General features: G+C 45.5%; 1 long non-coding RNA gene across 3 annotated transcripts; it reads right to left on the minus strand.

The window, feature by feature from the left end:
• Nucleotides 1-3119: 3119 nt before the first annotated feature.
• Nucleotides 3120-27272, minus strand: LOC103014582 (uncharacterized). Of its 3 annotated transcripts, none has more exons than XR_003623219.2 (4): nucleotides 27017-27272; nucleotides 24074-24219; nucleotides 12806-12941; nucleotides 3120-3218 (listed from the first exon to the last, which is right to left on the minus strand). It is a non-coding gene; the product is annotated as an uncharacterized LOC103014582 (long non-coding RNA). The 3 variants fall into 3 exon arrangements; XR_009008776.1 differs by lacking the exon at nucleotides 3120-3218 and adding an exon at nucleotides 9056-10666; XR_449589.2 differs by lacking the exon at nucleotides 3120-3218 and having other exon boundaries at nucleotides 12059-12941.
• Nucleotides 27273-27413: the final 141 nt, after the last annotated feature.

Here is a 27413-nt window from a genome sequence, read left to right on the forward strand (position 1 = left end):
TCTTCCTGAAGACCACAGAAACCTGCCCACGTTCTGTCGTTCAGAGCAATTTATACAGGTTTTCAGAGAGTGGGCATCTATACCAAGATGCATTTGCTTCTTTTGTCTTATTTCTGGTCAGTTGGGAATAGCTGGCTTTTGCCATGAGAAAGGCATTTCTCTGATTGCAAACTTTGTGCCACCACTAGAGTTTTTTTTTAAAATAAATTTATTTATTTATTTTTGGCTGTGTTGGGTCTTCGTTGCTGCGCACAGGCTTCCTCTAGTTGCGGCGAGCGGGGGCTACTCTTCGTTGAGGTGCGCGGGCTTCTCATTGTGGTGGCTTCTTTTGTTGTGTAGCACGGGCTCTAAGTGCGTGGCCTTCAGTAGTTGTGGCTCACGGGCTCCAGAGCGCAGGCTCAGTAGTTGTGGCGCTTGGGCTTAGTTGCTCCACGGCATGTGGGCTCTTCCCGGACCAGGGCTCGAACCCGTGTCCCCTGCATCGGCAGGCGGATTCTTAACCACTGCGCCACCAGGGAAGTCCCACCACTAGAGTTTTATGATATCAGGTTCTCACCCTGAGAGCCCAAGAGTAAGAGTCTCCATCCAGCATCTGCTGCGGGGTGGGAAAGGGCACCTATCTGGGGTTGGTGTCGGCCAGAGCTTATTTTCAGGACTTTACCCGGAAAACGAGACAAGTCTAACATTTCATTTCTCAATTAATTTCCCCAAGAAAATAAATAGAAAACAAATTATTTAATTTGAGTGTATTGTAATTTAATACTCCCAGCTACCGTAATTTAACATTCCCAGCTAGCGAGCATTCACTTACACTTTATAGAGCAGTTGGTTGAAAATAGTGTAGAACTTTTCACAGCATTTATTGATCTATTTCTGGCATATGAATCCCCAGACAGGAACTGTCTATGGGCGAGATTTTACGACCTCAATATAGATCCAAAGCTTTTAATGCACCTTTTGCCTTTATCATAATGTCACTGAGGAAATCAGAGTGGGGAGGAATGGCCTCCTGACATCAAATTCCATGTTTAATTATGTTAAGATGGCTCTGTTTTACACAGTCCTTACATCTAAAGATTTCAGAATAGTTCTTAGCTGATCTGGTCACGTGGCCTCTAAAATTAAATAAACAGGAAATCCTCCTTCGTGTCGATGATGCAGAACTACTGCTGTGTTCCCAGGGGCCTCAGGACACAGCTAAACCTACCCATCAGGTACTGTCAAGAGAAACAGTAAAATATCATCACGCCCACACTAAAATAGGCGTTCTTGTCAGCCTAACTCTGGCATCTGATTTGATAATTCTTTAGTTCTTAGTTCTTTTATGATAGTAGAGGATGTCCTTAAAATATCCTTTAACAGAGCCCTAAATGGGATAAGAAATAGGGTTTAACCCTGGGCTTGTCCCTATTGCTCTTATTCTACGCAGAGGAACAGAATGATGGCGCTGTAACTGAGTACTTGTCGAAACTATTGAAAAGCAGTTTGCCTTTGGCGCCTCCATAATCCTATTCCATGGAAGATACAGCTGTCCTTCATGAGGATAGGGAAATAAGTCAGGGTTTTAGACGTTTAGAATACAACCTCAGCCTTGCTGTGCAAATAAAAACACTTGGTATGCTGATATCTAAAGCATAGGAATCTCTTTTCAAAAAATAACCTAGCATAAGTGTATTACAGTAACCTGATCAATCTTATTTATGGTTTTATTGAGATATAACTGTTATATATAAAAAATGCACATATTTGATGTATACACTTTGTTGAGTATGGACATGTGCTTTCACTTGTGATACCATCACCACAGTCAATAAACTTATCCATCACCTGCTAACTTCCTCATGGCCCTCCCTTTTTTGTCATAAGAACACTTAACATGAGATCTACACTCTTAAAACTAATTTTCAAGAATAAAATACAGAATTGTTAACTGGAGGCACTAAGTTGTACAGCAGATCTCTGGAAACTGTTTATCCTGTACAACTGAAACTTTAGGCCTATTAACAACCCCACACGTCTCCCCTCCCCCAGCCCCTGGCAACAACCATTCTACCCTCTGCTTCTGTGAGTTTGATTACTTTAGATTCCTCAGATAAGTGGAATCATGCAGGATTTGTCCTTCTGGGATGGGCTTACTTCACTGAGCATGATGCCCTCCTGGTTCATCCATGTTGTAGCATAAAACAGAATATAACGTATATTCTTTTTTAAGGCTGAATAATATTTGATTGTATGTATACATCACATTTTCTTTATCCATTCATCTGTCGATGGACACATAGGTTGTTTACATATCTTGGCTATTGTAAGTGATGCTGCAACAAACTTAGGAGTGGAGATAGTTTTGAGCAATCTATCACATAAATACTGTCAAAAGCCTAACCTAATTAACTCAGAATGGATCATAGACCTAAATGTAAAATGCAAACCCCCTAGAAGATAACATAGGAGAAAACCTAGATGATCTTGGGTACGGTGATGCCTTTTTAGATACAACACCAAAGACACGATCCATGAAAGAAATCATTGTTAAGCTGGATTTCATTAAAATTAAAAACGTCTGCTCTGCAAAAGGCCATATCAAGGGAATTAAGAGATAAGCCACAGACTGGAAGAAAATATTTGCAAAAGACACATTTGATAAAGGGTTATTATCCAAAATAGACAAAGAACTCTCAAAACTCAACAATAAGAAAACAACCCAACTAAAACAATTGGCCAGAGACCTTAATAGATACCTCAGCAAAGAAGATACACAGATGGCAAGTAAGCATATATGAAAGGACGCTCCACATCATATGTCATCAGGGAAATGCAGATTAAAACAACAATGAGACACCACTCCACACCTCTGAGAATGGCCCAAATCCAGAGCACTGACAACGCCAAATGCTGGCGAGGACGCGGAGCGGCCGGAACCCTCGCTGCTGGTGGGAACGCAAGACGGTGCAGCCACTTTGCAAGGCAGTTGGGCGGCGTCTTTCAAAATGAGACATACTCTTACCATATAATCCAGCAAGCATGCTCCTTGGTATTCACCCAGAAGAGTTGAAAACACATCCCCACACAAAACCTGCACGCAAATACTTAGAGCAGCTTTATTCATAATTGCCAAAACTTGGAGGCAACTAGTATGTCCATCAGTAGGTGAGAGGATAAAGAACCTGTGGTGTATCCAGAGAGTGAAATATCATCATCCGGTGCTAAAAAGAGATGAGCTGTGAAGCCAAGACAAGGCATGGAATCACTAAGTGAAAGCCAGTCTGGAAAGGCGACACACCGCATGGTTCTGACTCTATGACAATCTGGAAAGGGCACAACTACGGGGACGGTAAAGACAGCAGTGGTTTTGGAGGGGGGGGGGTTGGGAAAAGCTGAATAGCTAGAGCACAGAGGGTTTTTAGGGCAGTGAAAATACTCTTTATGATATGATAATGATGGCTCTATGTCATTGCACATTTGTCCAAATCCACTGAGTGTACAACACCAAGAGTGAGCCCTAGGATAAACCATGGACTTAGGTGATTTTGATGTGTCAATGTAGGTTCACCTTCGGTAAGACAAATGAACCATTCTGGTGAGTGCTGTCAACAAAGGGGAGGCTCTGCCTGCGTGCGGGCAGCGGGTGGCCGTACGGGAAATCTCTTCCTCTCAGTTTTATTGTCGGCCTAAACTGCTCTTAAAAAAGCAAAGTTTTTAAAAAAGAAACTTAGCCTAGGCAATGGATATTGGAGATGAAGATCTTAAAAATTAATTTAGTTTTTATATCCTTTAAGTTTCATTAACCCGTTTTCAGGAAATTGCATACTTAGACTAACTTACTCTGTGCTCCCCCCCATAGAAAACTCTTCAGAACCATAACTTAGCATCCTGCCTGTAGATTTTGCAGGGGGCTGATAGAACCCCTGCAGCTCATCTCTGTGCTTTCCAGGGGTTTGCCATGGACTGCGCTGTGGGCCGACCAAGAGACGTGTGCACCAGATGCCCCTTCAGGGCTGGCCTCTGCTGCCGAGAGCCTCCCTGACCACGGGCACGCCCTTCCCTGGGTGGTCCACGTCTAGTGATGGGCTGGGGGAGGGGATTTTGGGGGCTCCTCTGATGCCCTGCAGGCTCCTGGCCTGAGCCACAGCTGCCCAACCCTGCTTCCTCCCCTTTCCTCTGTGTGGATCTCCAACACAAACTCCATCCCAGCTCCTGTTTCTGGAAAACCCAACCTTTGACATGGCTCCTCCTATTCACCCTCTGTAAAGACACCTAAGGTACAGCATTCTCCTTCTGCGTCCTTTCACTAGGTAGGAGCCAGACTGCTGTCACCCAGGGTTTCCCCTCATTAAGCTCCGGGGCTGCTTCCTGGAAGGGGGCAGGGCGAGCGGACGAGTGTCCCTCTGCTTGTCACTTTCTCTCCATTCTCTGATTCACATTCTTGAGTAACTTCCCAGAAGGGGAAGGAGAGAGCATGAAGTAAACTCTGTATATGTCATATCTGAAAATGATTGTATTCTACCTCACACTTGATTGGTGGTTTGGTGGGCTGCAGAATTTTAGGTTACGCAGAATTTTTTCCCTAGGAACTTTGAAGATGTTGCTTCATTATTTTCTAGCATCTAGTGTTGTTTATGGAAAATCAGATGCCAATCTGATTCTTGTCTCTTTGTGTGTTCTGAAGTGATATATTGAGATTTGGGTCTCTTTTTCATTTATTGTGCTGAGAACTCTCCATCTGAAGACTTTTGATTCTGATAATTTCTGATAATCTCTTTAACAACATTCACCTCTCAGATTCTTTACACTCTCTTTCTGGGACTCTTATTGGTTAGATGTTGAAATTTTTTGGACTGATGTTCTAAGTCTTTTATTGCTTCCCATATTTTCCATCTGCCTTTTTCCCCAGCTCCATCTTACAACTTTTCTATTCATGTTTTCAATTTCAGCATTCTTTTAAAAGTTACTTGTCCTCTATTCTTTCCTTTATCATGTCATTCTATTCTTGTTTTACGAATGCATTTGTTCCCCAGGATCTCTAAGATACTATTCAGAGTCTTTTTTGAAGTTCTGTTCTGTTTCCTGCAACATCTCAGATCACTCTAGGTTTTTAATATACTGTTTTAGTTTATTTCTATTTTGAAAAACATTTTTTGTGTAATTTCAGAAGCATTGTACACTTATGGAATTGGAAGATGAAAACTGAAAAACATAACAGTCAAAAAAAAGCATGTCCCACCACCTAGAGATTAGCACTGTTCGAATCTGAGTACATATCTTTCCAGATACACATATATATGCACACGTATAAACACACATATGTTGGTGTATTTACAAACACACTGTGTATATATATATTTTTAACTGAAGTATAGTTGATTTACAATGTTGTGTTACTTTCTGGTATACAGCAAAGTGATTCGGATATATATATATTCTTTTTTTTTTTTTTTTGACTGTGCCGAATGGCCTGCAGGATCCCAGCTCCCTGACCAGGTTTTGAACCCAGGGCCACAGCAGTGAAAGTGCCAAGTCCTAACCACTGGATCGTCAGGGAACTCCCTACATACAATATATCTATTTTTTTCAGATTCTTTTCCATTATAAGTTATTACAAGATACTGAATACAGTTCCCTGTGCTACGTCCTTGTTGTATATCTGTTTTATATACAGTAGGGTGTATCTGTTAATCCCAAACTCCTAATTTAGCCCTCCCTGCCACCCTTTCCCCTTTGGTAACTGTTAAGTTTGTTTTCTAAGTCTGTGAGTCTGTTTCTGTTTTATAAATAAATTCATTTGTATGATTTTTTTTAGATTCCACACACAAGTGATATCATGTGATATTTGTCTTTCTCTGACACACTGTGTATATTTTAAATCGATACGGGATCATAGGTGCATATGATTTCTTGGTTCCCTTTTTCTTGTTTCCCTTGTTCTTTCTCCTTCGCATTTCTGGTTTCCCTGTTATGTCCGGCCGTTCTTTGCTGACCTTCAAGCTACGGAATAGGCAATGGCGCGTGTGTCCTGTGGAGGCTCATCAGAGCCAGGCTTCACTGTAGGGTGAGCAGGACGGGCGACCCCTGGGCTTACGGTGCGAAGAGACTTGCACTGTGAGTCATCTGGAAACCGGGAAGCAGAGTCCACAGACACATGCTTTACTGTCTCATTACACATCTACACGAGTCTATGATTTCCTTGAAAGAACCGAAATCTGGTGTCATTAGGAAAGCGTGCTGTGCGTTTCCAGGGAGCCTCGGTAGGGTTAGCTTTAGGGTGAGCAGGCCGGGAGTCAGCCGTTCCTCTGGGGACCCCTCAGTGCTAGAATGCTGAGCAACTAAGAGTTTAGTCCATGTGGTGTCTTCATTTTTTTTCACGTAACCATATATTTAGCACTCATTCCATTTTGCAACAGGTAGGTCCACCTCATTCTTTTTGAAGCTGCAGAACGTTCCTATAAGGTTTTACACGTGGTTGTGCCCTGTCCCTCTTGAACAGCTTGCACGTGGGTTCCCTGAGGTCGGCTTCTTGGCTCCCTCTTTCTGCTTGTCAGCCAGCCGACTTTGACTGGTTATTAACTTTGGGCTTATCCCTGAGTCAGTGTTTCCAGTGGTTAATGTCTGCAAGCCCTGTGACATGAACCTGCCAGGAGGAGTCTTTAGCTGGTTTACTGCGAGGCCTTTTTGAGCCATAGGTTAATATATTAATGAAGACTGTGGCTGTTACCCCACATTAAATAACGACTATGAATGATGGGGAGAAAAACATACTTAGGCTCTCCTGCTGAGCATGAGATTGATGAGAATGGATCACTCTGCCAGGAGAACTCAAAAATATTATAACCTTTTATTCCTCTGCAGCTTGGATGAGTGTGTGTTCATTTCTACGTTACTACAAAAAACCTCTTACGATGATTCTGAGCTAAAAACATATTAAATCATCATGTTAATTATATCGAAAAAGCACACTGAGATTCTGTCGCTAATCCAGTTTAAACTTGGCATCTCCAGCTCATCCAATATTTTATTTCTATTCAGGGTCATATTAGTCAGTTGGGGATGAGCATATGTATTTATTTATCTTATTAGTTTATTTTGGTCAAGTAGTAAATTATGATAGAATGATAATAATGCCTCCGTTTATATACATCTCACAATCACATACAAACTTGACATTTAAAGATGTTGTCTAAATACAATAGAAGTATTGACACTTCCACAACTGTTTTTTCCATTTTTCCAGAGGAGTTTAAGTGGCTCAGAATATTCTGGATTCTATTTTTTTTTTCCCGAAACGCTCCCATTTTAGTGTTTTATTTGTGGCATCACCTCTAGGTGCAAGTAGAGACAAAAAGAGTCACATGTAGTATGACAATGTGCTTTAAAGCAAAAAAAAAAAAAACAAAAAAACCCTGCTACTGGTGGAGGGTTGGGTGCACGGTGGGCCCTAGAACTCTATCTGTCGCTTGCAGGTTTCACCCAGGACAGTCCAGGGAGGCAGCCGGGGGCCCAGGCTCCCTGAGACCCCGGCCGGTTTTCAACATCTCCAGGACCATCCAGGGAGGCACATGAAACACAACAGTGTCTTCCTCCAATTCCTTAAGCTCATTGCCTGGTAGCCTCCCCACACGAAGGGCCCACTCCTGCAGGACCATCTCTTCCTGGGCAAGGCCTCCCAGGGCCACCTTCGTTAACACGGTAAATTGCTCACGGTTTAGGCTCTTGCCCTGAGAGCTTCACTGGCACAGAAACTCAATTGCAGCAGAAGTCCCAGAGCACGTGGGTGAGAGGGACCCAGGCGGCTGTCAGAGGGCATCTGTAGTGCTGCACTGTTCCTGCGGCTGCCTGATCCCAAGAAGGGGGCAAGGCCAGGCCTGTCTCCCGCTCGGGAGGTGAGAGGGGCAGGCGTTCCCTCTTCCTGCCTGTGGCAGCCAGAGTGTGGACGTGAGCTGACGAGGGCCACTGGATGTGACCACCCAGGACGGTGAAACTTTTGAGAATGACTCAAGGCGCCCGGCCTTCTCTGGGTCAAGTTTCTCTCCTCCACACTGGGACACCAGGCCCGCGGGTGGCAGTGACTCTCCGTGACTCAGCAGAAGCCAGGATTGCTAAGGGAGAGGCAGGATGTAGAAACAGGTGGCTCAGAGAGATCCAGGTAAAGGCCTGGGGGTGGGGGTCGGGGGCATGTGGGTCCTACTAGGGGGAAATAGCTCACGCTGCAGGGACCCCCTAAACTGCCACGTCAGGGGATACACGGAAGCCCGGACCTTGGCAGAAGCGGGGTGACCAGAAATGGAGGGGTTGAGACCATGCCAGCCTCACCAGGGTTCCCTCCTACGTTGCCTCTTCAAGGAAGAACACCCCTAAATGGCCAATCCGTAATCTGAGGAGGTGAGTGGGGAGGTCACATGCAGAGAGAGCACCCCAGTCCCCAGCTCCCAGGGGAGGGCAGGGGCTTGTCACCTCCCTGTCCCTGCTCCTCCCCAGGGTCTCAGGAGCCAGGACCCTCATCTTCAGGGCTGCCCTTCTGGTCCCTGTTTTCTGTTAGCATCCCTTGTCTCCTTTTCCATTCTCTCGTTTGTTGCTATGTCTCTGCTTCTTGGTTGCCAGTTTAGCAGAGTGCATTCTCTTTTCAGATGGCAGCAATGCTACTGTTATTGGAATAAAATGAATAATGGAGGCGATGCTCCAGGTAAAGCAGAAAATCACAGACCACTTTCAATGCCAAATAAGACCTTTTGGGTGTGTGTGTTAGAGAACGATGGCTTTTTACGTAATAGTCTTAAAATCATGACAGCAAACACAGGCAGCCGTCGTGATCCAAGGCACCGTCTCTGTAATCAGATGAGGAAATTTGTGCGTTAGCAGGTTTGACTAATGTTGAACCAGAGGAAGGATAAGCAAGAGGGATTTTTCTGCACTCACCTTTGAATACTCACATTTTAAGTATGGTTCAACTGAGCATCGGGTCTTAGTGATCTAGTGGGAAAAATGCAAATTTCAACATGTTTTCCCCAAATTTGGTATCAGCTTGCCATGTGATTGCTCCAGCTCAGCTTCTTCCGATGAGCACTCAGGGAGTGTCTGTGATGTCGTGGCCCATTTTCCCACCGGAGGTGAAGTGTGGAAACTGTACTTCCATTTAGGTTCCACTTTTAAACATCCTGGTCCTGGGTATTGAACAGTGTCACAATTTTCGTTGCAATCATCAAACATGACTTTGAAAACTCATGAGGAAAAGGAAGCCTGTTGCATTGACCCCTATTTCTGCTCCTTCTGTCCTTTCTTCTTCCTTCCTGATGCTCTAAGATTCCTTCTTTTGTCATTACCTTAATGTTTGAAGAACTTCCTTTAGCCATGCTTGAAGGGTAGGTCTGTTAGTGACAAATTCTTTTAGTTTTTTTATTTCTGAGAATGTCGTTACTTTCCCTTTATTCCTGAAGGATACTTTCACTGAGGCTATAGAATTTGTGGCTCACAAATCAGTTTTTCAGCACTGGACAAATGTCATGCCTTTTCCTCTAGCCTCTGGGGTTTCCAATGACAAATCTGTTGTCATCCGAATTGGTGTTCATCTATCAGTAATTTGTCTTTCACGATTTTTTTTTGTCTTTGGTTTCCTGAAGTTTAATTATGATGTGTCTTGGATGGATTTCTTTGGGTTTATCCTGCTTAGGATAAGCTCAGTTTCTTGAATCTGTAGGTTTATGCCTTTTACCAAATTTCCCAATTTTTCAGCCATTATTTCGTGGAATCCTCTTTCAGCTCTACTATTTTTCTCCTCTTCTGGGACTCTGATGTTGTGAGTGTGGGATCTTTTGTTATTGTCCCACAGGTCCCTGAAGCTCTGTGAATTTTTTTTTTTTTCAGTCTATTCTCTCTGTTATTGACATTGTGTAGATTCTGCTGATCTGTCCTCAAGGTCATTGATCCTAGCCTTTGCCATCCCCGCTCCACTCCTGAGTGTGTCCAGTGAGTTTTCTATTTTGGTTATTGTAGTTTTCAGTTCTATAATTTTCTTTTTTTTTTTTTTTTAAATAATGTCTATTTCTCTGCTGAGGTTTCTACTTTTTTGTTTTCAGAGAATTTGTAATTACTCACTGACACATTTTTGTTCACAGCTACTTTAAAACCCTGTTTGATGATTCCAACATCTGATCTGGTCTTGGTGTTGATATTGGTTGATCGTCTTTTCCCACTCTGGTTGTGATATTCCTAGTTCTTGGAATGACATGCAATTTTCGATTGTATCCTGGACGTTGCAGCTATTATATCAGGAGACTCAGTGCAATTTGGATCTTTTATTTCAGCAGGCGGTCACCCCATTTAGGTTTAGCGTACAGTTCTTGGCCTGCTTCCTTGGGCTGTGGTTCTAATGGCAGTTTTAGTGCTTGGAGTGTTCAGTCTGCTTGTTATCTGGTGCTGGTGGGGCTCCCCCTGGTCCCTGCTGGTGCCACCTAAGGGGGTGGGGGCATCTTCCCCAGGCCAGACCACCTGATGCCTTCCAGTAGGGAGAGTTCCCAGCCCCAGAGCCTGGAGTGTTTCCTGGGCCAGATGGTGGGTTCCTCCCCTGGAGCCCCTGGTCGTCCAGTTGTTCTAGGTGAGGGAGGGCCACTTCTGGTCAGTCCTCTGCTGCTGCTGCTGGGTCACCTGGGCTTGTCAGTGGGCAGAACTCCTACTGGACCTGGGGGAGGGATGAGCCTATGTGCCCCGCCCTCTGTTCAGGGCTGCGGGTCAGGAGATGCCCGGCCTGTCCCCCTGTGCTGCTGGTCGGGGGTTGTGTGATGCCCCCTGCCCTGGTACCCCTCCAGCCTGGGCCCCTAACCGATCCACTTTTCTCTTCCCACCTTTCAGAGTTCTCCTTTGGGTCTTTCTAGACCTAATCTGCTCTTTATCTAAAAGATCATATTTTAATTCTCAATACAGGATTTATCAATCATTACCTGTTACTTAATTGATTAAGTTATTAATTATAATTATCAATTACATTTGTCTCTCTCCTAAATTATAAGCATAGGACAGCTGAGGGCTGTAAGTATTGTTCTGTATTTATGTGAGTATGTACTTATCAACTTTATTTATGCAAATATTCTCAGTGCCTAGAATAGTGCTGAGCACAGAGAAAGTCAATACTGGTGAACTGAATGGATGACACTAAAAAGAAAGAGAAGAGGGTGATTGTAGAAGTCTTCTTCACCCCCGAACAAGATATCAGGTCACCCTGCTTAGAACACAAAGGATGGACAACAATTTCCCAGGACAGATCAGGCAAGTGCAAACGTGGCCCACAGTGCAAGCTTGATCCTCCTCCTCGGCAAGCATTCATGGATGGAAGAATGTCAGCGTGACTCTGTAAACACCCTGAGGGAAGAGTGAGGGGCATGGGTATGTCTGGGGAAGCACTGAAGGGGGGTCTGGCTGGGCTGTCGCCATGTTCACACTGCCCGCTACGTTCACACTGACCACTGGCATCATCTCACTGGACCCTCATCACCCATCTCTGCAAAGCAGAAAGAAGCTCTTTGCCATGCCCCTGGGGCCCCCTAGAGAGAACCGGTTCCTGTGTCCGCCCCTCGGCTGTTACCGACCAGCAGTGTAACTGTGAGAGCTGCTAATCTAATCACATCCCACCCTCTTTGTAGGAAGAGGAAAACCATGTTGATACCCACTGCCAGCAAGAGTCCTCCCCTCCTTTGGCAGGTCCTGGAATAATACTGGGTTCCTGCGTTAGTCTGCGGGCCTAACACAAACCTATTTATTTTTGTTAATGAGACAGATGTAGAAGGTTGGGATTTTTACAGTGTTAGATATTATGCTCTATTAGCCAACCAATCTAATTATTTACAGGGATCAAGGATATTCACCACCACCGCCCCAGTCTACTATTTATTATTGTAACATGTCTGAAAGGAGTTAACCATATTTGAATTTAATTAGAAGAGAACGTTCATGATTTCAGAATAAAGTTTATTCCTGCAAGTTTTGAAAATTAATTGATTTATTCCTACTTGGATTTCTAATGCTTCTGGAGCAATCTTTCACAAAAAGAATAATGGTTTCTTATCAATGACTTAACTATAAGAAGGTGACTAAGTGTCTTTCAAAAATAATTCCTCAGTTAATGTTACACGTCTATTTGCATGCTTTTTCTTGTAATTGTTATTCAAATAACAGACTAAATTCCACTCCCAGACACTGGCCAGGAGCTAAGCAAGACAGACATCATTGTGAGAAGCACTGAGTGGACAGCCTTGGAGGGGAAGTCAGAGCGTCCGCCAGCTTCTACATTTGTGTGAATGAAGGCTGATGACTCAGGGGCGCAGATAGGAGAACGGGTCCCTGAGATACATTATAGAATCCCAGCCCCTGCGATCTTCAGGAACACACACACACACAAACACACACACACACACACACCCCACATGAAGGCAGGAGGCTGGGTAAGTGTGAGTTCTCAGCCTTTAATTTTCAAAACCACCACACAAACAAATCAAAACCCAGACTTTAATCATCAAGTCATAGGACAGAAAGTGAAGAGAATAGCAACTATCCAGGGAATGCGGACAGTGTGACAGTGTATCATTCAGCCCAAACACTAACTCCATCCTCAACTCAGACAAAATTCTTTTTCTGCATTGCAACCATAGCTCTAGAGTCTAAAACAATATAATGTAATAATATGATATGATATATAGTATGAGCAACATAAAGCAACACAGCACAGCACAACTGTAATGTAAGACAGCGTAATATAAGGTAATGTAAAGTAACACAACATAACATGATACACTATAGCATCTTTAACTGTATCTCTGCTACTTACCTAGGTCCTTTCCAAATCCCTCCTGGACAGACTGAGCCCAGGCAGCTGAGGCACACGGACACTGAGGCCCCCAGCACACCTGCAGAGAAAGCCAAACTCTGAGGTTTCAACTGATGCCTTTCACAAAGACTTTACTCTGGAAAAATCAAAACAACAAAAACAACATTAGACTGGGCAATAGAGCCATACAATTTTGATCATGTGAGTAATAAACATTAGATGTAGGCCAAAAAATGATTACAAAAATATCTTTTCAAATCAGCAGTTTTCACTGCGCCCACAATAAACATTTATCAAGATAGCCAATGAATATAAAAACACGTACATCTCTTTAGAATACCAAAACATGTTTTGGGAGCATCTGCATTCATAAATTGTGGGATGAACGGTTTCTGCATGCTGGCCTGACATAATTCACGCACGTTATTCCCTGCCCTAAGAGCGCTCTTTTGCACTGTGCATTATAGGAATGTCAGGCTCGATTTACATGAATGGGGAATTTCTGCAGGGAGCATTATTGATGGCAAATGGAAAATTCACCAGAAACTGGAAATCAGAAGTACTCCTGAAAAACCCCCTTTTCACTTGAAAGGGCTATAAATCTAAAAATAATCTTGAATTCGCAAGCAATCCTTTTATGCAATAAGTTGATAGCAAATATATTACTGAAGAGACACATAATTACCTTAAAATCTACCACAGTTAGAAATGTATTGGAACTCTTAAAATATAATTTACTTTTATAATAGTAAAAAATACAACAAATATTTTTACTGTTCATTTTTTCCTTTGAGTTTCACCTTTTATTTTTCAAATATATAAAGACAAAGTAGGACTATATATAAACTAATATCCCAGACTGTCCCAGGGAGCTCCAAAATTTCTAAATATATTAAAGGCTGATTTTTATTTATTTATTTATTTATTTATTTATTTATTTATTTATTTTGGCTGCGTTGGGTCTTCATTGCTGCGCATGGGCTTTCACTAGTTGTGGTAAGCGGGGGCTACTCTTTGTTGTAGTACACGGGCTTCTCATTGCGGCGGCTTCTCTTGTTGCGGAGCACGGGCTCTAGGCGTGCGGGCTTCAGTAGTTGCAGCCCGTGGGCTCAGTAGTTGTGGCGCCCGGGCTTAGCTGCTCCGCAGCATGTGGGATCTTCCCAGACCAGGGACTGAACCTGTGTCCCCTGCATTGGCAGGTGGATTCTTAACCACTGCGCCACCAGGGAAGTCCTAAAGGCTAATTTTGATGAACAAGAGAAAGGGAAATTTTATCATCCCTTTCAGTACACGGAACCAGCAGTCCCAGAACTCTCCAGCTTGGCAGAAGTCATTTCTACGGCATCATCTCCCTTAAACAAGATCTTCTGTGAACAGAAGGGAATGGCCGGGACCTAGAGTATCTAGACCCAGGGTTTTCTTGCTGCATATTAGAATTTTAATTCGGCTAGCTCAAGGGGCATTTCATATCTCTATCTCCATCTCCATCCCCACCTGCATCTCCTTCTCCATTTCCATCTCCATCTCCATCCCCATCTGCATCTCCTTCTCCATTCCCATCCCCATCTGCATCTCCTTCTCCATTTCCATCTTCATCTCCATCTGCATCTCCATCTTCATCTCCATCTGCATCTCCATCCCCACCTGCATCTCCGTCTCCATCTCCATCTCTATGTCTCTCTATAACTATACATCTACCTCTACATCCATAACCACCACCACATCTATATTCACATCCACAGCAAAACCATAACTACATCTCTAACATCTCTACCCGTATCTGTAGCTATGATTGTTCTACATCTGCATCTGTCCACACTGTAACTGTATCTCTATCCCTAACTATGTCTATAACTCATCCCTTCTTCTGGATGGCTCCGTAGAGCGGGAGAGAGAGCTTTGGACTTGGAACAGAGATCTGAAGGTTGGAATTGCCTCTGTGGTTTACTAACTGTGCAAGCCTGGGTATGTTATTTTACCTCATTATATTTCAGTTTCCTCATCTGTTAAAAAGGGATGACAACCCTAGTTTATCTTGTTGGGTTATTGTGAATTTAAATAATGGATGACATGTGCTTTGTGAGCTACAAAATACCCATAAAAGTAAAACATTATTAGTGATAAAATTTTTAGGTCCAGTTTGGGAAGTACTAATAAATTAGGATAGATTCTCATTTTAAGGCCCATTCTTCAGTGAGCGACTGTAGTTTATTATGCTTTTCTCACATTGGGGGAATCCATGAGGTGTAAAGAGGAACCAGGAGCCAGACCGTGGAGCATATTCTCCTCTCTCAGCCTGTTTCTTCTTCTGTAACACTGTCAGTTGATTCCACTAGAAGATATTGCCCTAAGATCCAGGCTAAGTCCATGATAAAGGAAAAATTCAGTGTAAAGATAAGTAGGATAAATAGCATCACCTTTGGTGCAAAATATGCCAGTCCTGTGATTTGTGATGGGCTCCTATGCTCAGAACCTGGGGCCCCGGCATGGAGAGAGATTGGTGGCTCTGAGGGCCCAGCGGCAGGAAGAACCAATCAGAGGAGCCCTGTGGGGACCTGGGAGAGTGTGCAGCCACTGGCGCGCGCTTTCAGGTGCGTTTCATGTGCCACTGCTGCCCCCTAGCCCTGCCCGGCCTCCTCCTCAGAACTCCCCTTCCTGAGCAGGACAAACAGCAAGGGGGGTGGGGAGTGGGGTGAGGCTCAAGCCTCCAGCCAAGGCGTCAGCCTTGGTCGGGGAGAGGGACCCCAACCGCTGCTAACGTTCTGTGACACTCAAGCCCAGGCACACATGGCTCCCATCAGACAAACATCAGGTTAATGAAGTGTTTTCCAAAGCAACGCTTGTGTTTGGTTCTTGCATTGAACTTCTGCCTCATTCGAAGATTTCTTGACGCAGGGACAAACAGGCGCTTCTACGAGCCTGTTCCCGCCTGTGACCTCCGGGTCATCGTTGACAGCAAGCCTTTCCGGAGAAGCTCTGTGAGAACAGTGTCAAGTGCCGGAGAGGGAAATTGCAGGCGTGGGCCCTGCCCTTAGAGAACTGACACTTAGGGAGACAAATACACAAAAAGACAACAATGACAGTGAGAACTTCTACTGCGCCGCACGACACAATAACACACGATGCAACACGAGGGTCTCAGGCTGTTTTTTAATTTTTTTTAATCTTTAAAAGAATTTTTTATTTTTTTAGTTTTTTGGCCGCGGCATGTGGGATCTTAGTTTCCTGGCCAGGGATGGAACCCTTGCCCCCTGCATTGGAAGTGTGGAGTCTCAACCACTGGACCGCCGGGGAGGTCCCTCTCAGGCTGTTGTGTGTGTGTGTGTCTCAATGTTTTACAGTCATAGAAACCCCCCCCAGAAGGTAAACACTTTGGAAATTAGCAAGCGCTGCTGACATTGGAGTAATTTTTCTGTCCTCCCAGATCAGTTTCTCACCACCTGGCAGGCCCCACCTACGACCGGTGCGCTTTCAGTCCGCTCCCTGAAGTGGACCTTTACGGCCTAATGCTTTGCTAATAAACTCGCACCTGAGCACAGAGTGGAGGCATGTCAGGGCGTCCCATCGGCATTTTACATCTTGCTTTTAAAGTTTATGTCCTGGAGATTATGGGGCTGACTTCCTGGATAGACTGATTTTATGACACCCACTTGAAAATTGGTTTAAAAATGCTGTAAAAGAGGAACATTAGTAGCAGGATGTTTAGGAATGCCACTGCCTGGGAGCCCATAAAGGTGACCAAGATATTTCTGTCAAGGTTTACAAGCTCCGCAGATCAGCCCTTCCAGCTCCTTAAGTAACAGTTGGTAGAGGGGCCACCTGGTGCCGGTGAGGTTACAGCCGACCGCTTGGGGCTGGCTCTTCAAGGAGCATCTGCCGTGACAGTGAACCTGGGTTCTCTGTGTAGAAAGGCTGCCTCCTTGGGCGTGATCTGCCCCGGGGCAGACAAGCCTGGAGAGAGGGAGGAGTCTTAGAGAAACTTCACATGTTTCTAGCCCCCGTGTGTGGCTTGCAACCCCAGAGCCAAGAGCTGATAGAAAGATGTCAGTTCACTTAGATACAGACGAAGATATTCCTTGTTTTGGACAGGAAGACTCAAATGTTGTAAAAAATGTCTGTTCTCCCGTAACTCAATTCCAACTGAAGACCAAGAGGATTTGGGGGGTTCGGAGGTAACAACAAATGATATCAAAGTTGATCTGGAGAAACAAACATTTGAGGGTAACCAGGAAAGCACAGCGTGGGGACAAGAGGACAGGCTCAGTGGACTCACCCCTGAACCCAGCCCTTCGCACCTGCGCCTGCTCACCCCTGGGTCTGGGCTCTCAGGGGTTAAAGCTCAGCGGCAAGGGGAGAGTCTAGCTCCCAGGCTGCTGATGTCAGTCGTCCTCAGGGGGCGTGTCCCAGGGCTTGGTCAGGGCCCGCAGCCCCTGGGGGGTGGCCTGGGTGAGGTCTGCCTTCGCCTGGTGAATTCCCTGACGTGCTACAGGCACTGTCTCCCCACCCAGGCTTGGTGGCAAGTGGGGACTCAGGATGCAACCCACCCCCATTCCAGGCAGCTCTGGCTCTGTCCCCACCCGGTCCCCCTCAGAACCCTTTGCTGGGAGGGGGCCTGGGCATGAAGTAGCCTTTTCCAAAAGCATCTGGGCTGCTTTGACCTCATCTGGAAACTCCCAAGTGGGAGGTGGGTGATCGCCTCCAAGATTTGTACACGTGTGCAAATAAATATGTACAAGGATCTATGCACAACATAGTTTACATAGGAATACAAAACAAAACAAAAACTGTAAACAATCTGAATGTCTATCCACATGCAACTGGTTAAATACATGCAGTAAGGACTAGTTAATCAATGGACGACTAACTAAGCGGTGAGAAGAATGGAATACATCTGTACATGTAAGATAGCCAAGATACACTGTTAAATAAAAATATCAAGTAGCAAAATAGATCTCAACTGTGTAATTAAAAAACACATTTATGAGTAGAAAAATCAGGAGGAATGGGTAGAAACCTTTACCCCACCGGGTGCACCCAGAGAACGGACCTGAGGGCCAGGGGAGAAGGACTACCCTCTTAAGTATGGCTTCCTCATGTTTCCATCTTTTTCCTCTTTAGAAAGTGCAGTTTAAAAGCTTTCTAATGTAGAAAGTGCTGAAAGTTCAGCATCCATTTCCCAAAGCTCTCAGTGCCCTCTCCTCGGGCAGTTTATGAACTGGTTGTCCAGTCGGAACATCCCCCAACCAGGCGGCTTCCTCGCCATGACCTGTGCCAAGGCCGGAGCAGGACCTGCGCAGCCAGAACCGCGTGCGGGGGCCTGCTCCTGTCCTTGGCCGGCAGACGTTTAACGGGGCTGGAGTTGCTCACGCCATTAGGCTTTCATAACAAGGCGGAGTCTGCGGTGCGCCCGAGGACGCATCCTGTCCTCTCCTTGGGCCTCTGTGCGCCCCGTCTCCCTCCTGGATAGCCTGCCACGTGCGCCCACGTGTTCTTCCTGCTTCTTCCTGCCATTCAGCGGGGTCCTGGGTGGGAAACGTCGCTTCCTTTCAGTCAGAGATAAGGTGTTTTTGTGTCTACACTGCCTGGGTGGGGGAGGGAACTTTAAAGATGTCTGTGCAAGTCTCTTTATCTTGGAATTCCTGGGGTCCTGCTGTCCCGTGGCTGTCAGATGGTTATTGTGTACAGGGTAGGGGGCCCGAGGGTACACACTAAGACAACAGCACCCTGGGTGAAGAAGGCCAAATCCTGAATACACAGGAATTATTCATGCCTCTTCTCTCCTTTCTTCTACTAGCAGACGCTTGATCATCTCTTTATTTATACTTCAAGGAGAGTTGGCCAGGGATGGTGAAATGAACTTAACAATTAACCTAAGATGAAATCTTGTTAAAAATCCTAAACTGACACCAAAGGCTGAAGAGGAAGTGGAGGAGGATGCTGCTATTTTTAGCTGTGGATTTAAATTCCCATGATTCCCTGTAATTTCCCCCCAGCTAATTACAGGTCCACATCCTTTGGTTTCCTCTGATTAGTCCTTGTAAGTCTCAACTCCTACGGATACTACAGCCACACAATTTCTTGGCAAATTAAAGCTCCTTTCATGCATTTAAAGCATTCTTTCAGTCTTTAATCTCCTGTGTAAAAGTTACAAGTTTGCTATGAATTTCTCAGAAACCTGTATTTCATAAACATCGATATATAACCCAATGTGTAAATGTCACACAATCCATGCTTAGATTCTGGCTTTTCAAGTAATGGTGTGATGATGACAGCTAACTTTTACTGTGTCCTTGCACTTTATGGATGTGTCATTTAATTAGAATAACCGTATCAGGCAAGCAGCTCTATTTCCATTTACACAGGAGAGAAAAGGCACAGCAGGTGAGTGACCTGTCCATGGTCCTGAAACCTAGACGTGGTGAAGCTGACATTCTAACCCAGGCCTCTGAGATTGGAGAGCACATTCCTAGGCACTCTCCCATCTAATTACCAAACTCTCAGTTCATCTGACGATGTTCACAAGAGGTCAGGCCACGCATCCAAGGCGCTGCGCTGCTGGGATCACGGAGCAGCGTGGGTGGTTAGAAGCAGGGGCCTGGTGCCTGGGCTTTGACGGGAGGCTAGTGCTGCTCAGAGGTCACATGTGTTTCCCCCATCCACTCCTGCACGACCCCACCTCTTCTCTCCCAGGACCTCAAACACTACTCCGCACTCTTCCCTCTGGCGGCTGACCTTGCTGTTTATTTCCCTGAGAGAAGAGTGGCAACTGGAATAGACTTTCACATGCTCCCTGTGCAGAACTGTGTCCCCCTAACTTCACATGTTGAACTCCTAATCCCCAGTATTTCAGAATGTGACTGCATTTGGAGATGGGTCTTTAAAGAGGTGATTAAGTTAAATGAGGTCGTATGGGTGGGCCCTGATCCAATGTGACCAGTGTCCTTATAAGAAGAGGAGACCAGGACACAGACACACACAGAGGGACGGCCATATGAGGACATGGGGAGAAGACAGCCATCTACGTGTCAAGGAGACAGGCCTCAGGAGCAATGACCCTGTCCACACTTTGATCTCAGATTTCCAGCTTCCGGAATTGTGAGAAGATAAATTTCTGTTGCTTAAGCTGTCCAGTCCGGGGTACTCTGTTATGGTGGCCCCGGGAAATGAACAGACACAGACCAGCACCTCTATCCCCTCCCTGAACCTGGACCCATGCATGCTATCCCTCCTGCATGAGGGAATAATGGCTTTATTCTGCCCCTTTAAAACACCAACAAATATACAAACTGCCAGTGTTTCATTAGCACGGAGTAATGGATGTTTCTAAATTTTCACAGATTTAGAATTGTTTTCTTGAGAAAAATCCTGTTTCCCCTTCAGAAGCCCCCTTGGTCCAGCTCTCCAGACACTTGGGATGACCTCCAGCAGGCGAGAGTCTTGCTCAGTTTCCATGAAAGGACGCCAACTCTGATCATCTGTTGTTTGACTTCCGCCCAAAATAAGGAAAATCTTCATTTTAGGCTCTTTCTAAAATCTTTGCTGGCTCCACTGGTGTGCTGTATCTAATAGCCAGCTGTACAAGGGGGAGGGAAAGGGCCCTGATTTGCAGCATTTGCTGATTTCCATGGTGTAAATGCTCCCAGCACGGCCGATCTCAGCTACCAATGTGAGGTCACTGAACAAGGAGCAGCATATCGTTGTAAAGGACATGTAAGTAGACTCAAGGAAAGTATAATAAAATAATTAGGACATGATGGATTTTCAGTAGTTTTTACCTTTAAAAAATATAGTTTAATTAAGTGTAAGTTTATGTAATTCAGTTTTAAATAGTGTTGTGTTTAACAACTGGCTTTGCAAAATTCCTAAAAATTAGCAACTTGCTTTCACAAGCCAGCGCCAGGGGTCTCCAGCACATCACTGGGTGGTCATCACTTACCAAAATTCTAAAGCCCATTTGTTTCTTTAGGGTGTAGATTTCATACTTGGATTATGCTGGGTCATTAGAGAACTTTGTATTTGGACCGTATAATTCTTTTTGATTGAACAATATTCGAAGCCCCTTCCTACGTCAAGGGAATCCCCCATCCTATGAAGCAGGGAGTCTACTCCATGAAAGAAGTGGAAAATAGCACTCTCTTCCTTTGCAGCTCAGGTGTGTGCTCATGACCCAGGCTCTGCCAATTAGCCACATCCAGGGTCCAGATAGGAGAAGTCTTAGAAGTGACCAGCATCAGATAAGCCGTGGATGGGCTGTGTGTCTACACTCAGAAATGGTGCACTGGTGTCTTCAAGGGACCAGCTCTTGACTGGGGCATCTTTCCTTCAAGTCTGGTTCTCTGGTCCTCCTGGAGATTTTGCAAGGTACCTGGTATTCTTTCTCTTCCTTTTTAAAAACTAAACTTTAAATTTTTGATTTACAGAAAAGTTGCAAAGAGAGTAAGAGTTCCTGTGTGCCCCGTATCCAGGCTCCCGCGCTGTCTTCCTCTTACTTAATGGTACATTTATCACAACCAATGAACTAATGTTGATACATTATTATCCTTAGCCTCCTCTAAGGCCCGAGATGATTTTCCAAACTTCCCTTGTTTTTGATGACCTTGACAACTTTGGGGAGTACTGGTCTGGTATTTTGTAGAAAGCTGTTCAATGTGAGGTCGTCTGACATTTTTCTCATGGTTGGACTGAGGGTGTGCGTTCTGGGAGAAAGGCCTCATGGGTGAAGGGCCGTTCTCATCACCCCTCATCAAAGGTGCATGCTGTCAACGTGACTAGCCTCTGATGGCGCTCACACTGACCCCCAGGTTTCTCCACTGCAGTTACTTTACTTTTCCTTCTCTTGTCTGTTCTTTGGGTGCAGGTCACTAAGTCTAGCAACACTCAGGGGTGCGGAGGTAAGCTCCACTTTTTTGTGGGGGAGAATTTACCTAAATTAATATTTGTTTATATCAGTATTGACTCATGAATATTTACTTTATACTTTAATTCTAACCCAATATTTGCTATTTATTTTGATGTTCGAATTATTTTTGCTTTGGCCATTGGGAACTCTTTCAGGTTGGCGCCTGTGTCCCTCTGTCATACCCCTATACCTTCATCGTTTTGGTTTTTGATCACTTTTTTTTTTTTGCAGCACCGTGAGACTTGTGGGATCTTAGTTCCCTGACCAGGGATCAAACCCTGGGCCCTGGCAGTGAGAGCACTGAGTCCTAACCACTGGACCGCCAGAGAATTCCCTTGATCACTTTCCTATTTTCTGGCACTATGAGATGCTCCAGGCTAATGGTGTATATTTCTTGCCCCAGCCCTAGAATCAGCCACCTCCCAAGGAACCTTGGCTCTTTATTATAGAGAATGGAATTAGAAACCATATTGTGTCTGCCTGTCTGTCTATCTATGTATCTATCTATCTATCTTTCGTGTTTATCTCTCTGTATCCCCTATTGCGCTCTTCCTCTGGAGAGCCCTGACTACTACACCACTCCTGCAGCTCCAGGGGCAGAGAGAGCCTGTACTTACCGGTATGCTTGAGCACATACTCAGGCACACAAATGAGGGCAGAATAATTTCGGGGGAAGGGGAGGTGAGTGGTTAGGGCAGAATGCCCAACAGAGGGACCTGGGAGTTTCCCTCTGTGTCACCCATGATGAAGCCAGGTTGTGGTTTTATTGCGTGGCAGGGGCAATAGTACTGTGGAAAGGACAGGAGTGAGTGAGTCAGGTGGATGTGGGTTCGAATGTGGACTATGTGAGGTCGCTTACCCTCTCCTCAGTGTCATCAATGGTCAAATGGAGCCGACAATACCTACCTCACAGAGTTATTGTGATGGTTAAATTACATAATGCATGTGAGACCCCTGGAATGTACTGGTTATTCTACAAAAGCTAGTTCCCACCACCCTCTCTCTCTCTCTCTCTCTCTCTCTCTCTCATTCACACATTTAGTTCTTTATCTAAGAAAGATTTACTGAGCTCCTAATACTTGCCAGGCACTGTGCTTGGTGTTGGAAAATAGTGAACCAGACAAATTAGACTGGACAGAAAACAAACCCATACAGAAATAATTTCAGTGGTCCTGTTTTGAGGAAAATAAAACAAGGTGAACTGAGCAAGCACCTGGGTTGGTCTCTGATGGCCTCTCCGCGTTGATAACATTCATGCTGCAGTGTAAGTGACAAAGGGGCAGTTGTGACCCAGGGGAAGCGCATTCTGGGCCGAGTGGACGGAAGGGCACAGGCAATGGGGCAGTGGTAGGAGGCTGAGGAGGTGGGCGGGGCGGGGTCCGGGGTCCCTGAAGGTCTCCGTGAGAGGTTAGTGTTTGAGTCTGAGCGAGATGGGAAGCTCGGGGAGGGGGCGGGGGAGGGAGAAGTCTGACTTCCGTGCTTATCTCTTGGGCTGGACTGGTGGGGGGCAGACGAGGGGCTGGGAAGAGGGGATGTGGGGAGATGGCTCAGAGGCCATTTGAGGGATGGGGTGGCTCTGGCCAGGAGATAGCAGCGGGGGTGTGAGAAGTGGCTGACCTGAGACGTGCTTTGGTGGGAGAGGCAACAATTCTTGGTGATGGGTGGGCTTTGGGGTGCAAGGGGCGGCGTGGAATTCAGAATGACGCTCGGGTTTGGAGCCAAGCAACCGATGCCCGTTCTCTTCTTCCTCTGACCCATGAAAGCTCCAGCAGAAACACAGGGTTGTGTGGAAAGTTTCCAAATGAACTTTTAAGGCCATAAACAGAGTTTTGAAAGGACCTTAGGCATCAGTAACTGAAGCGAGGCCCAAAAGGCCACGCCTGGCAGAGCTGGAACCTGGTTTCCAGAATCCTTGCTTGGTGTTGACTCCACTCTAAGATGCTCCCTTTAGCAAGGGGTCAAGCTGAGGCAGAGAAGCCACAGTTTAGGCTACCAGACAGTGGTGCCTCTTAAAACAATTCCTTTATTTAAATAGTGAATAGACATAGTTTATGCAACATATACGATGCATAAACAGCAACGCAACAAGGCGCTGTGACCCCTGTCCCCACCCCGCACGTGTAAGAAACGTGCGTTATCATTCCCTTTGCAGCCCTCTGAATGCCTCTGCCTAATCTCTCCTCTGACCTTCCTTCTTAGAGGTTTATCACTGCTCTTCTTTATAATTCTACCACACGTTTGCATCCCTAAGTAATATCCTGTTTAGTTCTACATGGTTTTGAACTTTATGTAAGTGGAATCATACTGTATGTATTCTTCTGTGACCTTTTTTTTTTTTTTTTTTGCTCAGTGCTGTTGTAGAGACTCACCCATATTGTTGCTTGCAGCTGTGGTTCGTGGATTTTTCACACCATGGTAAAATTCCAGTACGCGAACACATCACAGTTTGTTTACGCTTTCCACTGTAGATGGACAGCTGGCTTGTTTCTAGACTTTTGCTTGTTTATCTCTCTTGCTGTGAGTATTTGGATAAAGGAAAAAAAGAAGCCCTTTAATAGAGGCTGGAAGGAATTCAGCTTACATCTGAACATTGCTTGGCTTGGTTTTGTATGGGGCATAAAGACAAGAAAAAAATTGGTCTCTATGTCCTTATGTCTCAAAACTTTGATCTCATTGTAATCAAGAGAATCAAAGCAAGGCCCAGTGGAATGAAGGAAACCATCCTGAATTTTGGCAGGTTCAAAGACACGTCGTGATAGTCAAACTGGAGTACATAGTAACAAGCAGCATTCTCATTGTGGAAACGTGAGTCGTAATGTTGCACACACGGGCAACGTCCATACAATTATCTACCTTGGTATAGAAATCTGAAGACTTACTGAAGTTTGAAGAAGTCTTTGGGGAATTTCTCAGGGCAACCAATCTATTGACCAATAAATACTCGTCAACTGTCTCCTTTGGGCAAAGCATTCTAATAGGTATTGCAGGAAATACACGGAGGTTTACATGATGCAGGAAGAGATACTCCAGACCTGAAAGAGCTTGTACTCTGACTGTGGATAGACACACATGCAGGAAATGCTGAGATAAAATATAAGGTCGTGTGTGCCAAGTGTCAGATGGATGGCTGAACGTTCTCTGTTTTCCTCCTGTAAGCGCCCCCAGAGCAGAGACTGAAGCAGTATTCTTTCCATGGTGTGTTCATGGTTTTGAATGAATGAATGAATGAAGAGACTGGAATTTCCAGGAAAGACTTTTTGGAGAAGGAAGGTCTTGGTGTGGACAGTAAAAGAGTGGTAGCACGGAATCTGAAGAGGAGGAAAGAGGGTATGGAATGGGTAAAAGTTCCGGGCCTTGGCAATGGAAAGGCCCAGGGGATTGGAGAGAGGAGGAAGCCAGCCTGCAGGAAAGGGTTCTTTAGAGAGAGAAGTGGGAACAGTTGGAAGGGCAGGGTGGGGCCCCAAAGTCAAGGTCTTGAATGCCAGTTCAGGAGTCTGATTTCTTCTACAGGTAATGAGAATACTGCATTGCAGTGCTTTCAGCAGAGCGGAAGAACTGTGTTTTGGGGGAATTCATGTTTTAGGGAGATGCAGAAAAGAGGGTGTCAGCTGGGGTGACAGAGATAACTGCGACACCCCTTACCAGCTTGGGTGGGACGATTTTACACAATGGCAGTTGGAGGGTGCCCAGGGGCCGTGAGAAGGGGCAAGCCCTAACGCACAAGCACTTCTCAACAGCTTCGTATTTTCTAATGTCCCTTTGGCCAAAGCAAGTCACATGTCCAGGCCCAGATTCAAGGGTGGAAAATAGGCTCCACTCCTTGCTGGGAGGAGGGGCAAAGCCACAAGGCAAAGGGGTGAGTGTACAGGGAAGAGCTTGTGGGCATTTTTGAGGTCTACTACCCTGGGCTAAGTGTTGTAAGTACCAAACACAGGGAAACAACTAAGATCAAAGGTGAGCGAACCTTTACAGACAGCTGCATAAAAGAAAATAAAAAGGTCTAGATGGCTGGAGTGTTGGGTTAGAAAGATCAGAAATGCTATATTTATTGACTTTCTGGAATATGTGTCTAAATGTCATATCTTAAAATCAGATCTCATTACCCTCTGATTTGGAGAGATTACCCCAGAAATTATCCAGGTCATTTCACGCAGGCATTTAACCCAGCTCTCAGAAGCTGGGTGTTCAGAAAAACAGATACTCCTTTATCTTTCCCAGGTTCTTTAGGGTTCAGAGACTTTTAAAAAATAGAGATGAACACTGAATTTAACCACTTGAAAATTATTCCTGGATTCTTATCAGCCTATGGCAGCAGCAGTACTGGCTCAGAACAAGCCTCATGTTCTCCAAGTCCCCACCACCATTTTCTGGCATAAGGCATTATAGGCACAGTATGTGGAGGCCTACAAGCTTTTCAGGGGCGATAAAAAAAAAAAGTTGGAGTCGTGAAAAAAAGTTTTAGCTCAAAATCACAAAAAGATACTTCAAAATCTAAATTAACATATATCATAAACATAATTTGAAAGCAATTTGTAGATTTTCTCGCTTCCTAAGAATTCTCAGAGATGCCAAACGTCACAGCCAATAGCAATTTAAGTGACTTTCTTATACGCACCAAATCCAAAACTAAAATGATAAATATCCTTCAAATTCATTTTTATTGCAAACAACAACAAAAAGGTACTTAATGCAGAATAGGGGTGAATTACAGTAAGTCGCCTACATATGAACCTTCAAGTTGCGAACTTTCAAAGATGTGAACGTGTGTTGGAACGTCCAATCAGGTAAGGTAGTTCACGTGTCTGGCGTACATTGTCACGTGCGCGCATCCTCTACAAGTGGTTGTGCTTTTGTGTACTCTACTGCACAGTACTGGATACAGTACAGTACTACAGTACCTTTATTTCAAGCCCAGGATGTCCGGAAGCAAGCGTAACAGCAGCGGTATAGAGCCAATTGTGTTAGAGGGGTACCTAGGCTAACTTCTTGGACTTAACGAACAAATTAGATTGGCTAACGCTCTCCAACGTAACTCATGTGTAGGTAGGGGACTTATGTACTGTGTGTGGCATATTTGGCCGTCCCCAAACTAACGGATCATGGAGGCTCTCAGGAGGGTCATGTAGCCTCCCTAGTACTGGGCCGCCCTCGGATGTGGCAGGGCCTCACGTTCAGGGCTATCTACATTATCCAGGTGGGGAAGCCCAAGACCAGCGGCAGCCCAACCGCTTATCAGACCCAGAGAAGCCAGGTTTCCGGGGTTTCCGCCCAAAGCGCGTCCAGAAACAACCAGTTTCCGACCTTTTACTTACTTTGGCGGAGTGACAGTTCCCGCGGGAGGCCTCCTGCTGGACGCCGCCTAGGGCTCTGCAGGCGGGGCTCGTGCTGTTGAGGGGCGCTGACTGCTGCGGCCATACAGGATAAACGCCTGCTAACCCGGTGCGCCGGCCCGCCCACCTCCGTTAGTTCACCCTCACCGGGAGCGGGGAGGAAGCACGCGCCCGGAGACCCGACCCCAACCGCTAGCTCCTCACCCCGCTCCCTGCGGGAATTCGCGGGCGCCCGCCGGCCTCCGCTCCCCGGGGGCGTGGCCCCCAAGCCCCGCCCGGCAGGCCCCGCCCCTCAGCCTCAGGCCCCTCAGGCGTCGCGGCGCGCTCCTCTGACGCGCGGCGCCTTCTTCTGACGTCAAGCCCCGCCCTCGCCCCGCCC

This window comes from Balaenoptera acutorostrata, chromosome 7, assembly GCF_949987535.1.
Source record: "Balaenoptera acutorostrata chromosome 7, mBalAcu1.1, whole genome shotgun sequence".
NCBI classification, from domain to species: Eukaryota; Metazoa; Chordata; class Mammalia; order Artiodactyla; family Balaenopteridae; genus Balaenoptera; species Balaenoptera acutorostrata.